This window comes from Silene latifolia, chromosome 4 (genome assembly GCF_048544455.1).
Source record: "Silene latifolia isolate original U9 population chromosome 4, ASM4854445v1, whole genome shotgun sequence".
Classification (NCBI taxonomy): Eukaryota; Viridiplantae; Streptophyta; class Magnoliopsida; order Caryophyllales; family Caryophyllaceae; genus Silene; species Silene latifolia.
Genome location: NC_133529.1, coordinates 1,316,331 through 1,330,048, shown reverse-complemented (window position 1 = coordinate 1,330,048; position 13,718 = coordinate 1,316,331). Strand labels below are relative to the sequence as shown.

Genomic DNA, 13,718 nt, shown 5'->3' with positions numbered 1-13,718 from the left:
ATAACACCATTTTAACCCCCATATTTTGATATCCCGGACCCATTTTTGTCATAATAAATGAAGCATTATAAACTCATTTAGTTAGTATTAGCTTTACCCGATTACTTTCCCTTCACTCTTCGCGTAGGACATGTTTTGGGCATTTTTTCCGTACTTATGAACCCTTTTTGTAGGTACCGTGCTCCAAGATATAAGAAGAACGAAGTTGGAAGGTGATTCGCTTGAAGAATGGGAGTAACTAGGAGAAATTACGGCCGAGGGGCAAAACTTTGCCTGGACCGGGCATAATTATACCCGCCGGTAAAACTTTGCACGACCGGGCATAATTATACCCGCCAGGTAAAACTTTGCCTGGACCGGGCATAATTATACCCGCCGGGTAAAACTTTGCCCCGGACCGGGCATAATTATGCCCCTACTGCAGATTTCGTTTCTCTCTTGTATTCTCACCTAACTCTTTGTACTTGATATAAATACTTAATTTCCCAGAAAATTAGGGATCCAATCCTAGTTTGGGGAAGAAATTTGTAAGGTTAAGAGAGGAAAACTCAAATCCTTTGTAACTTGGCAATCATTTTTCATCAATCAAAGATTATTATTATTGTTCTTACCTTGTTCTTCCTTATTGTTCATCCTTTCAATAGTTGGTATTGTTTCTTTCCTTTTTCTCTTTTCTCCCTTGTTCTTCAATTGTTTTCCATTGTTGTTTGTTGTTGTTAGATTTCTTTTTGTTGGAAGTTGTTGAAACTTGTTGTTTGTTGATAGTTTAGTCAAAGTCTCTCTCTCTTGTTTGTTGTTCATGTTAAATTTGCATCTTTCTTGTTTAATTGTTGTTGTTTCCACCATTGTTGCTCTTTTCATTGTTTATCTTTTCATTATTTCTCTTTCCTTTGTTCATCCTTGGATAGTTGTCCTCAAAGACTTAATCTTTGAGTTGATTGAGTAAAAGATTGTGACTTTTAGTTTAATCAACCTTGTTATTAGATTAAATCACTTTTCCTCATAATTATTGTTGGATTGTTGAATGTTTGGTTGTAGAATTCATCTTCCACCCATGTTCATGTTTAAAGATTCCATCTTTATTGTCTATTTTGCAATTAGGACCATGATTAGTGAGTAGTCTCCCACTAGGGCTCGGTTTGACCCAACATGAGTAATTTCACTAATTGAATTTCATAAAGGCTAATTATTTGGGGAAATTGGTGAGGGTAGGTTAGAGGATTGACTTGGTTTATGGGTTGACTTTTGGGTAGTGTCGATTTGTAACCCTTGTCCACCAACGAGAGTTGGTTAGGTTGTGATTTGGATACCCGAGATTTGACCCTATTGTTGACCTTGGTTGAGACCGAAAGGGAGAACCGGGGTAGGACACCTCTAATCTAGCGTTTGAAATCGACCCTCGAGAGAGGGAGTGGGATGACCCGGGAATTGACGGGGCTTAATGACCTTAGCAATTATTGGACTACCTTGGGAATAATGCATGTTTTTGGGGTAGTCGGGTATTGAGTTAGGGATTCCGACCTTCGAACCCGAGAGGGGGGTTGGTGGGTAGTACTAGTGTCCTATTTCGAACCCGAGAGGGGGGTCTTAGGCGAATTAGAGTCGTCACCTCCTCACCTAACTACCCTTGTGATTAGCCAAGAGATTTGATTGTGTGGAATTACGAATTGCTTGGGAAGAACCGAGTCTTAGGTTTTTAAATCATTTGAATTACATCCATTTAGTTTATCTTGCTTTTTCTCCTATTTTCTTTATTTAGTTGTTTTACCTTGTTGTCGGTAGTTCTAGTATAACCTTCTCCCGTTATTGTCGACTTAGCTAAACCATAGAGTTAAAACGATTAGTAGTCTTCCTTGCTCCTTGTGGGATCGACCCTTAATAGTGTACAACGATAGAATCGTGCACTTGCGAGGTATAGCTTGATACCATCAAGTTTTTGGCGCCGTTGCCGGGGAGTTCGGCTAGATATTAATTGTTTTCGTTCTTGTTTAGACTAAGTCTTTTGTTACTAATCCCTCTCTTGAGTGTGTAGGACTTTTTGCATGGTTAGGAGAGCTCGAAGAGGTCAACCAATACGCCCGATTGACCACGAGATCGAAGCAACCGCGAGAAGACTAAATTCACTCCGTAGAAGAGGGCTTATAGAAACACCGATTCCTCAAGAAAATCCAGTAATTGAGAACCTTCAAGAAGGACCACGGGTCTTTGAAACTTTCGAAAATCCTTTTGCAACACCGGAAACGGAAGTAACAATGGCCGCGGTTCCAATGAGAGATAACTTGGCTCCGAAAAAGGTGGTGAATCCAAGTATTGTGAAGCCACCCATTCAAGCCAACAATTTTGATGTGAAAGCCACCTTGCTACAACTTGTCCAAGGGAACCAATTCGGAGGGGGAGCCACCGAAAACCCCAACGAGCATCTCAACGAGTTCTTGGATAGTTGTGACATGTTCAAGGCCAATGGAGTGACGGAGGATGCCGTACGCCTTAGGCTTTTCCCTTACTCTTTGAGGGGAAGTGCCAAGGAATGGCTTAAAAGTTGTGAACCCGACTCTCTTCGGACTTGGGATGATGTCTCTAAGGCTTTTCTCAACAAGTATTTCCCACCCCAACGAACCGCAAGAATCAAGAGTGAGCTCCAAGGGTTCACCCAACAAGAAGATGAGACCCTTTATGAAGCATGGGAGAGGTACAAGGGCCTCCAAAGGCTATGTCCTCACCACGGTATTGGGGATGATGAGCTCATCAACAATTTCTATGAAGGGTTAAACAATGAGATGAAGATGAACCTTGATTCCGGCTCGGGGAAGGGAGCTTTGGATAAGATAGATCACAAGACGGCGAAAGAGCTTATTGAAGAAATGGCTTCTCGTACCTTTCATTGGAACAATGATAGGCACAAGAGGAAAGGGAAGTCAACGGTCGAATCGGCCAACAATGTGGAAGTGAAAGAGATGATAGAAGAGCTTAAGCAACAAGTTGCCTTGATGAGCTCAAGCAAAACATCTAGCAATTCTTCTATGAGGAACCAAGTCTATAGTTGTGAGCTTTGTGGAGACCAAGGACACCCACCCAATGAGTGTCCTTTGGTGGTTGGAGATGGAAGTTGTATGGAGCAAGTGAACGGGATATGGGAGTCTAGTCCGGCCAAGCAAGCATTCAACAACAACCAATATCACCCCGGATTGAGAGCCCACCCAAACTTCTCCTATGGCTCTCAAAATGTCCAAAACCCAACCTTCCAACAAAAATCACAACAACCAAACTTCCAAACTCAAAAACAAAACACTACATTCAACCAAGGTCCACCGGGTTTCCAAGGGAGAACCTTCCAACCAAGGCAACAACAATTTCAACCACTCAACCCACCAACCAACCCACCTTTTCAACAAACCACCCAACCTTTCCAACAAAACACCCAACCTTTCCAACAAACCACCCAACCAAAGTCAAGCTTGGAACTCATGACGGAACAATTGATGACTTCACAAAACCAACTTGTCAATACTCAAACACAATTCATCAACCATTCCACTCAAAAACATGACGAGACAACCTCATCCATCAACCAACTTAGAACCCAAATGCAAGCCTCTCAACGAATGACGGACAACCAAATCTCCCAATTGGCTACCCAAATGAGCCAACTACAAGCCTCCCAAGGGAAATTCCCGGGTAAAACCGAGGAAAATCCGAAAACCATGAATGCTATCCACTTGAGGAGTGGTAGGGATTTGGAAGACCGGGAATTTGTCAAGAAAAGGAAGAGTAGTAGACCGGGTAATGTCATTGAACCTCAAATTTTGGTTGAACCTCCTAAGGTAATTGAAGAAAAGGAGGGAAAAGATGAGCTTGTGGAAATTGTTGTGGAAACTCCAAAAGTGATTGATGAACCAACAAGGGTAGTTGAAGAGCCTCAACAACAAGTGGTAAGAACTTATGTACCACCGGTTCCCTTTCCACAAAGGTTGGCAAGAGCCAAACTTGAACAAAAGTACGGGAAGTTCATGGATATGATGAAGGGTATCAACATTACTATGCCTTTCATTGATGCCGTAAAGGAGATTCCAAGCTATGGAAAGTTCTTGAAGGAGCTCATCTCAAACAAAAACTCCTTGAGCCCGACAACTACGGTGAACTTATCCAAGGAGTGTAGTGCAATTCTCATGAATGAAGCTCCTCAAAAGCTTGAAGACCCGGGGAGTTTTTCCATACCTTGTAAGATTGGGACCGTGCACATTGAGAGGGCCTTGTGTGATTTGGGGGCAAGCATTAGCCTTATGCCTCTCAAAACTTTCAAGAAATTGAAGGGTTATGAGCTTTCACCAACAAGGGTTTCTCTCCAACTTGCGGATAGGTCGGTAAGGTACCCAATCGGTCTTGTGGAGGATGTCTCACTCAAAGTGGGTAAACTTGAATTCCCTTGTGACTTCTATGTAATGGACATTCCCGAGGACTCTAATATTCCCATTATATTGGGGCGCCCTTGCCTTGCTACGGGGGGTGCCATGATTGATGTTAAGAGTGGAAAAATCTCACTCCAAGTGGGTAATGAGAAGATTGAGTTTGAACTCAACAATTCCATGAGGTCTTCTTCTATGGGCAACTCTTGTTGTAGGGTGGATATGGTGGAAGATAACTTGGATGAACTTAATTTAGAGCCTTCATTTTTGGATCCATTAGAAGCTTGCCCAACAAATGAGAAGGGAAATGGAGGTGATCTTGAGTTGAGAGTTGATGTGAAAAGAGAATTGGGTGAAGATGAAAAAGGGAAAGAAAAGTTGAAGCTTGAGGGTGGAGGGGATCACCCCAATGTGATTCCTCCCAAATTTGATTCTAGCACTAATACCCCTCCAAAAATGAAGCCAATGGTTGAGAAGAAGAAACCAAGAAAATGGAGAAAGAAGGTGAAAATAAAAGGGAAATGTGAGTCAAGCCTTGAAAATGAAGAAGTTCTTGTCCATGACAAGAAGAAGCTTGAAGAAGAAATTGACCGGAAATGGTCGGAAGTGCACCACGCCATAAGCGGTGTATATGAAGTGTTGTCAAGGCTTGGAAGCGCTTGCTCCATGAGAAAATTTGAAGTTGTTAAAGGGATAGCGGGATTCCAAGAGGGGGATCCCGGTTGATTGAAGACTCTTTGATGAAGAGGTTTGGTGGAGTTACTTAACAACCACCACAATGTATATATTCTCCTTCTCTTTAATTAAGTTTTTATCGCATTTTGCATTTAGTGACGTGACCCAAATAGGAGTTAATCTAAATTAGCTCTCTATGCATTCATGTAGTATAGTTTGCATTGTCCTTTCAATTATTGCATATAGTATAGAGCATGCATTGAACTCTTATTTTTTTTAAAAAAATCACAAAAAAATTGAAAATGACAAAAACCACCAAAAACATGTTACTTTATTTCACTAATATGCCCTCCCATGTCTATAAATAAGTGTGGGGAGGGCCTAAAAAAAAAACAAAAAAAAAAACATGTCTTTTAATTTGTACTCCCTCCACACATTTATTTCCATTTGGAAGTAATATAAATAAATAAGTGTGGGGAGGGAGTTCTCATATCAAAAAACCCAAAAATATGTCCTTTTAATTTTTCAAAACCAAAAATCACAAAAATATGTTATTTTCCCTTTGAAAAATCAAAAATCAAAAAAATATGTTCGTTTCTTTTTCTTATTCACTCCCTATGCTTTTGTCCATTGAGGACAATGTACATCTCACGTGTGGGGAGGGAAATATCCACTCTTGTGCATATTTGTTTATATTTGTAAATGTTTATTAATTAGAAAAAGTGCCTAAAAATTGAAAAAAAATTCTGAAAATCAAAAAATTGCATTGTATATATATGTTTTGTCTAACCTTTTGGCTCGGCGCATTGACCACTTGAGGCAAAAAAGGAGCTTGAAGACCGCTTGGTATAATCCTTCCTATCTCTTGCTCCTTTTTACTATTCTTTCTTTTTGGTATCTTGGATATTTTGAAGGAGAATGGGAATTTTGTTCCTTTGGGTGTCTCCTTGGGAGACCGTTTGGAATTTTGGTGTTGATGTGCTGCTAGGTTTAGCCAATTTGTTGCACGTTTCATTTCATGTTTGTTTAAATTTCCGCATGCATTTGTTCACATGTAAATATATGTTGCATTCCTTTCTTTTTGCATTGAGTTTGTAAATAAGTTTTTAAGGAAGAGCATGGTCAAAGGAAGGGAACCAAGTACCCCCATGATGAACTAATGTGCCCAATTGTGCCTTTCCCCTCCTCGTGACTCGCGCCCGTGGCCTCTTAGTTAGCCGAGGAAGGAGGGCTTGACCAATGAGTTTGGACCGATCTTGTGAGACCTAGGACCGTAGACTAGACCTTTGGCTCGACTTAGCTACTCAAAGGCAAGGGTAGAGCCTCCTAGGGCGGGTACATTCATACCCCGCCCTCATCTAGGTTCGAGAGTAGGTCTCCTCGCGAGGCGTGTCACATCATTACGCATAAGTGTGTCGCATCGTCCTTAGATCATGAAATTGCATTACATTTTTGTGCATATGATATGAAGCAAAAATCAGTTTATATGAACCTCACATAGCCAAATAGCCTTGTTTTATTCCCTACATTGATTCCCTTTTTGATTCACCCCCTTTGAGCTTAGCCTTTTCATTTGGCAAACCCACCAAAATAGCTACATTCCCATAACCACCCTCCCTTAATCAAGAATTGGTCGGTTTTTGTAGTTGTGTTGTAGGAGGCGATTTGGGGCATAGTGATGGATAGTATACATATCCATTTGGGTCGGAATTTGGTATGATTTGGCTTTATATATAAATAAGAGGTTTTGAAAAAAGAAATGAAAAACAAAATAGAAAAGTGAAAAAGTCATGAAAAATTAAAAAAATGAGTTGTGTTGTATATATTTGTTTGTTGTCAAGAAAAAGAAAAAGGCAAGCAACACCCCTACTCATCATTTAAAGGGGTAGAAAAAGCCGTTGCTAGATAAAAAGGGGCAAATTGATGTTTTTCCAAAGATGAGTCGGGTTTGCACATTTTTTGCATGGCTTGGGAAACCGAGTCGTTGTTACGGTGTAGACGTTACCATTTGTTGAAATAAAAGGAGTTTTATCAAATTTTTCCTACTTGAGTTGGGTTTATGCAATTTTTGCATAGTTTTGGTCATCATTGCTATGTTAGGGCATAGACGTGTCTCATATGTTGCAATAAGAAATGGGTTTAGATGTGTCGGCAATTGTTGATTTGAACTCCACATATCCAAACGGTGCTTGCACCAATCCCGTTTCGACCTACTCCCTAGCCCCGTTACAACCCTTTGCTTCGTATTGTATGCATTTTTATCATTGCTTGCATTTCATTGGACATAGGACGGTCTTACACATTAGACTGCGGGCACGTTTTCGCCAGTTGAGTTAGTTGAGTGATTTTGGTTACTTAATCACAAAAATCACCCCGTTCTTTCATTGAGTGACGAGCGAAAACCGTGAGGATGTCGTTGCCTTGGTCCCCTTAGTCATGGGTCCTTTGGTTGAATCTTGTGTCGGTTTTGTAATTCTCGGCGGACTTGCCCTTTCTTCCCTTTCCCCGCTCTTGAATTTGTTTCTTGAGCATTGGTCACACAAGGGTTGCTTTTGTCACATTTAGGGGGTTGGCACCTCAATTGGCACTCCTGAGACGGTACTCCCGACCATGACCATGTTTTGTTGTTTGAAAAATCCGACCACTTAGATGAGGAAAGTGGATCATTTTGTTAGATGCATTCTATTTGTTGATTACGTGCTTTCATGATGAATGTGTCGAAAGTTTTGTAGCAAGACCCAACTTGCCTTGCAATAGGGCACTCTCCCCTCATGGGTGTCAAATTGCGAGTTGAAGGGGCGTTGAGTGCGCTAATACTCGATCGGCTTAAGTAGTAGTTTAGTTGAGTGATGCTTATATTGTGCATCCACTCTCCATATCTATCATAATGATGCTTTGTACATTTGGTTTTGGACTTACTCGGGGACGAGTAAGGGTCAAGTGTGGGGAGATTTGATAACACCATTTTAACCCCCATATTTTGATATCCCGGACCCATTTTTGTCATAATAAATGAAGCATTATAAACTCATTTAGTTAGTATTAGCTTTACCCGATTACTTTCCCTTCACTCTTCGCGTAGGACATGTTTTGGGCATTTTTTCCGTACTTATGAACCCTTTTTGTAGGTACCGTGCTCCAAGATATAAGAAGAACGAAGTTGGAAGGTGATTCGCTTGAAGAATGGGAGTAACTAGGAGAAATTACGGCCGAGGGGCAAAACTTTGCCTGGACCGGGCATAATTATACCCGCCAGGTAAAACTTTGCCTGGACCGGGCATAATTATACCCGCCAGGTAAAACTTTGCCTGGACCGGGCATAATTATACCCGCCAGGTAAAACTTTGCCCGGACCGGGCATAATTATGCCCCTCGGCTGCAGATTTCGTTTCTCTCTTGTATTCTCACCTAACTCTTTGTACTTGATATAAATACTTAATTTCCCAGAAAATTAGGGATCCAATCCTAGTTTGGGGAAGAAATTTGTAAGGTTAAGAGAGGAAAACTCAAATCCTTTGTAACTTGGCAATCATTTTTCATCAATCAAAGATTATTATTATTGTTCTTACCTTGTTCTTCCTTATTGTTCATCCTTTCAATAGTTGGTATTGTTTCTTTCCTTTTTCTCTTTTCTCCCTTGTTCTTCAATTGTTTTCCATTGTTGTTTGTTGTTGTTAGATTTCTTTTTGTTGGAAGTTGTTGAAACTTGTTGTTTGTTGATAGTTTAGTCAAAGTCTCTCTCTCTTGTTTGTTGTTCATGTTAAATTTGCATCTTTCTTGTTTAATTGTTGTTGTTTCCACCATTGTTGCTCTTTTCATTGTTTATCTTTTCATTATTTCTCTTTCCTTTGTTCATCCTTGGATAGTTGTCCTCAAAGACTTAATCTTTGAGTTGATTGAGTAAAAGATTGTGACTTTTAGTTTAATCAACCTTGTTATTAGATTAAATCACTTTTCCTCATAATTATTGTTGGATTGTTGAATGTTTGGTTGTAGAATTCATCTTCCACCCATGTTCATGTTTAAAGATTCCATCTTTATTGTCTATTTTGCAATTAGGACCATGATTAGTGAGTAGTCTCCCACTAGGGCTCGGTTTGACCCAACATGAGTAATTTCACTAATTGAATTTCATAAAGGCTAATTATTTGGGGAAATTGGTGAGGGTAGGTTAGAGGATTGACTTGGTTTATGCGTTGACTTTTGGGTAGTGTCGATTTGTAACCCTTGTCCACCAACGAGAGTTGGTTAGGTTGTGATTTGGATACCCGAGATTTGACCCTATTGTTGACCTTGGTTGAGACCGAAAGGGAGAACCGGGGTAGGACACCTCTAATCTAGCGTTTGAAATCGACCCTCGAGAGAGAGAGTGGGATGACCCGGGAATTGACGGGGCTTAATGACCTTAGCAATTATTGGACTACCTTGGGAATAATGCATGTTTTTGGGGTAGTCGGGTATTGAGTTAGGGATTCCGACCTTCGAACCCGAGAGGGGGGTTGGTGGGTAGTACTAGTGTCCTATTTCGAACCCGAGAGGGGGGTCTTAGGCGAATTAGAGTCGTCACCTCCTCACCTAACTACCCTTGTGATTAGCCAAGAGATTTGATTGTGTGGAATTACGAATTGCTTGGGAAGAACCGAGTCTTAGGTTTTTAAATCATTTGAATTACATCCATTTAGTTTATCTTGCTTTTTCTCCTATTTTCTTTATTTAGTTGTTTTACCTTGTTGTCGGTAGTTCTAGTATAACCTTCTCCCGTTATTGTCGACTTAGCTAAACCATAGAGTTAAAACGATTAGTAGTCTTCCTTGCTCCTTGTGGGATCGACCCTTAATAGTGTACAACGATAAAATCGTGCACTTGCGAGGTATAGCTTGATACCATCAATGACACAGAACCGTTTTGTACTGGACCGTTCTTGTATCTTATGATAGTGGTTATAGAGTAGTTAACGCATTCTAGTAAAAAAATAAAGGGGTACGGGCATAAGAGCAAGTCCAATGGTTTGATTTGGGGACTTGCTTACAATTTTCTAAAATTGCAAGAAGCTAGCCCAACCATTGGAGCCTTGCAGGTAAACTAGCTTAGTTTGGACTAATAGCTTCATAAAGCTACTAGTTTAAATGGACCCACAAGAATAAATTGACCAACAGGGAAATAGTGGTGATATAAAAAAAAATAAAAAAAAATGATATGTGGGGTTCATCCAAACTACTAGTATATTGGCTAAATCATTGGAGTAATTTGTATCTTAAAATTATTGTAACTTAAAATCTAATGTGACAAAGTTAAGCTAGTACATAATTTCTCAATCATTATACTTAGTTGTTCGTTTTAAATTCTTCCAACTTTTAACTAGATGCAATATAAATGACAAAAATAATAGTACCAAATAACCAATAGTTAAAGCCTACCCAATTACCTATTGTTAGTGATGTTATAAATTCAAAATAGATGTGACATCGTCCTACATTAATTAAACAGGTTGATAGATAAGCTTTAATAACTAGTGCTTAAAAGGATTATTATTACTTATATCAATAAAATACACTTTATGTTCTGGAAGCTCATGATACGAACTCCATAGTTAAGCGTGTTTAACCATGCATGAGTCTGGGTTGGTTTGGGCACCCACGAATAATGGCCATGACCCAATCCTAGGGGAATGGAGAGTTGACGGGAAAGGGTCGGGTGAGCTTATATCGGACCCTGACTTGGACTGTTAATTGGATGGCCCAGGTCAGCCCGAGTTCAGGTTGATCGTCATTGGAAAGCCATATAAAAGAAGGATTATACCAGGGTTGGTGGCGGGTTAGAAATCAAGCCAGGATAGACCGACAGAGTAGAGTTAGGGTCAGAACGAGTCGGTTAGGGTTTGGTCTAAGTTTGATGGGCTGGGCCAAATTGAGATTGGACAAGCCGGTCGCGCTAGGCAAGGTTGCGTTCACCCGCACCATCATTACAAAAGAATAACAATTTAACAACTTTGCTTGCTTGGAATGAGAGTAATTATTAAGGGAGTAATAAGAGCTAAAATAAGAAGAAATGGGAGGAGATTGGTGGTTGTGGAGGGTGGAAAGAGGAGGTGATGGAGGAATTACTACCTCCATATGGAGGTAATGCATTACTTGAGGGGGGAGGGTAGTAACAATTACTCCCTTAATGGAGTGACTATTACATTATATTTCCCCATTTTTATTCATTTCTATCTCCAACCTCTATACATTCCCTCCATTTTTTAGTTCATTTGAGCTCTATTACTCCCTTAATTATTACTCTCATTTCAAGCAAGCCCTTAGTATTTGTGGTGTACTCTAGATACACAATACGAGTACTAGTGTAAGCTTAAGATCCAAATTAATACAAGAGAATGAGGATTTAACAACTTTTACTCCCTTCGTCTCGGTCAATTGTTGTCATTTGGTTTTGGTACAAAGACCAAGAAAAAAAGGAGGGAATCAATTGTTAGATGACAAGTGGATTAAATTGAGTGTGAATGATCAAATTTCTCGATCATCAAATGCACTACTAAAATACGAAGTAGAAAGGAAAACAATTGATTGAGACGCCCAAAAATAAAATAGGAGAACAAATGACCGGGACAGAAGGAGTAGTATTTAACAACTTTTAGTATTTGTATTTAGTTAGAACTTTATATTTGTATTTTCATAATGTAGTATGAGTGATATGACTTGAACTTAGGTTGATTGACCCAAATTTCAACAATTTGTTTTACACAAATTCTTATTATAGACGGGAGATATTCGTCTATAGTTATAGACGGACCAAATATTCACCCACTTTAAGCATAAGACAAGCAACAAGTTGTATTTAGTTAGAACAAATTGAGTATGAATGATCAAATTTCTCATCAAATGCACTAATAAAATAGAAAGGACAACAATTGATTGAGACGCCCAAAAATAGAATAGGAGAACAAATGACCGGGACAGAAGGAGTAGTATTTAACAACTTTTAGTATTTGTATTTAGGCTTTTTTTTTTTTTTTTTGGTGAGATAATATTTGTATTTAGTTAGAACTTTATATTTGTATTTTCATCATGTAGTATGAGTGATATGACTTGAACTTAGGTTGATTGACCCAAATTTCAACAATTTGTTTTACACAAATTCTTATTAAAGATGGGAGATATTCGTCTATAGTTATAGACGGACTAAATATCCATCCACTTTAAGCATAAGACAAGCAACAAGTTGTATGGTGGGGCCCAAAAATGTCACTATTTTAAGCATATTTGACTCGTCTTTCACTTTAGACGGTTATATCGGTCTATACTCAGACTATTTGTTTTTTTTTAACATAACTGATTATGTGATTTGTTACAGATTAAATGATTTTGGCTGTTTAAAGTGCTCTTCATAACAGTAGATCAAGTACTAGAGTCGACAACATCTAAGTTACAAACACAAAAAGTGATGCGTATTCAAATCATTCGTATAATCTAAACACTATGATCAAGAAAAAAATGCAGTGATGTGAAATAGTACTGAAAGGAAACATCACTGCTTGAAAATAAAAAACATTTTTACCCTAAGATAACTGCGATTTACTGTTTGCAGTAAGCTATACGGAAAACTAGCGTACACTTCACCTCCTACATAGACAAATTGCTACTGTAGTAATTTGCATAGTATGTGTTGACTTTCTTCTCAACTTTTGTAAGGTGAATTAATTACCAATTGTTCTTTCCAATAACAAATACAATTGGTCTCCCTTGTGACGGGTTACCATTTGTGACGGATATTTTGTGAGATAAAATGGTAACAAAATGGGTTAGTGGAGAAAGGGGACCACATGAATAGTGTTGCAGAGAGAGAAAAAGTGGGTACATTGTGAGGTAAAATGGTATCCGTCTTCAGCTTGTGACGGATATGTCATGTCTTCAATGAGAATTTGTGTAACAAATAAAATTATCTGAACCTTTTAATTAGCGGTGGATTTATGGGGCTAGCACTCTAGCACTGCTCGTCCGGACATTGAGAATTTCGTATTTTTTAATTAAAAATTTCGATTTTTTTTAGGTCTACTTTATATGGCATTGTCATTTCGCCCCTATTGAAATTTTTTGCCCCCTAATTTGAAATCCTGGTTCCGCCACTGCTCTCAATGTAATGAGTCAATAACTAAACTTAAAATAATTAGCGTTGATTAAGTAGTAGCAGAACCAAAATTTGAAGTTAGAGGAGCTAATAATGTCAACCGGAGTGAACTTGCTAGCTTAAGTAATTGTGCAAAATCAAACATTTTGTTTTGAGGTCAGGTGCGAAAGATTTCAACAGGGACGAAGAAAGTGTAATAGTACAAAGGAAATTTGAAAAAAGTTCAAAGGTTGTAACTAAAAACTTTGATATTTCTATTATCGTCCAAGGTAGCGTGCGCCCATACTTCCTTAACTCCGCTACTACCTACAAAATCTCAATTTCATTATAACACAGCTAATCATTGATCACAATTCACACATATGAATGTCATTATTTGGGAATTAATGACATTTATATGTGTGATTAATGATTACTTGTGTAATAATGAAATATTACACAATATTATTATACAACTGATCATTGATCACACATAAATGTCGCTAATTCTCAAATAAGTTGATATCAAAATCCAAA

At 38.9% G+C, this 13,718-nt stretch overlaps 1 non-coding gene across 1 annotated transcript; it reads right to left on the bottom strand.

Annotated features, from left to right (window-relative positions):
- Positions 1–2,621: 2,621 nt before the first annotated feature.
- On the bottom strand, positions 2,622–2,728 carry LOC141654385 (small nucleolar RNA R71). Its single transcript, XR_012547946.1, has one exon. It is a non-coding gene; the product is annotated as a small nucleolar RNA R71 (small nucleolar RNA).
- Between the last annotated feature and the right edge of the window lie 10,990 nt (positions 2,729–13,718).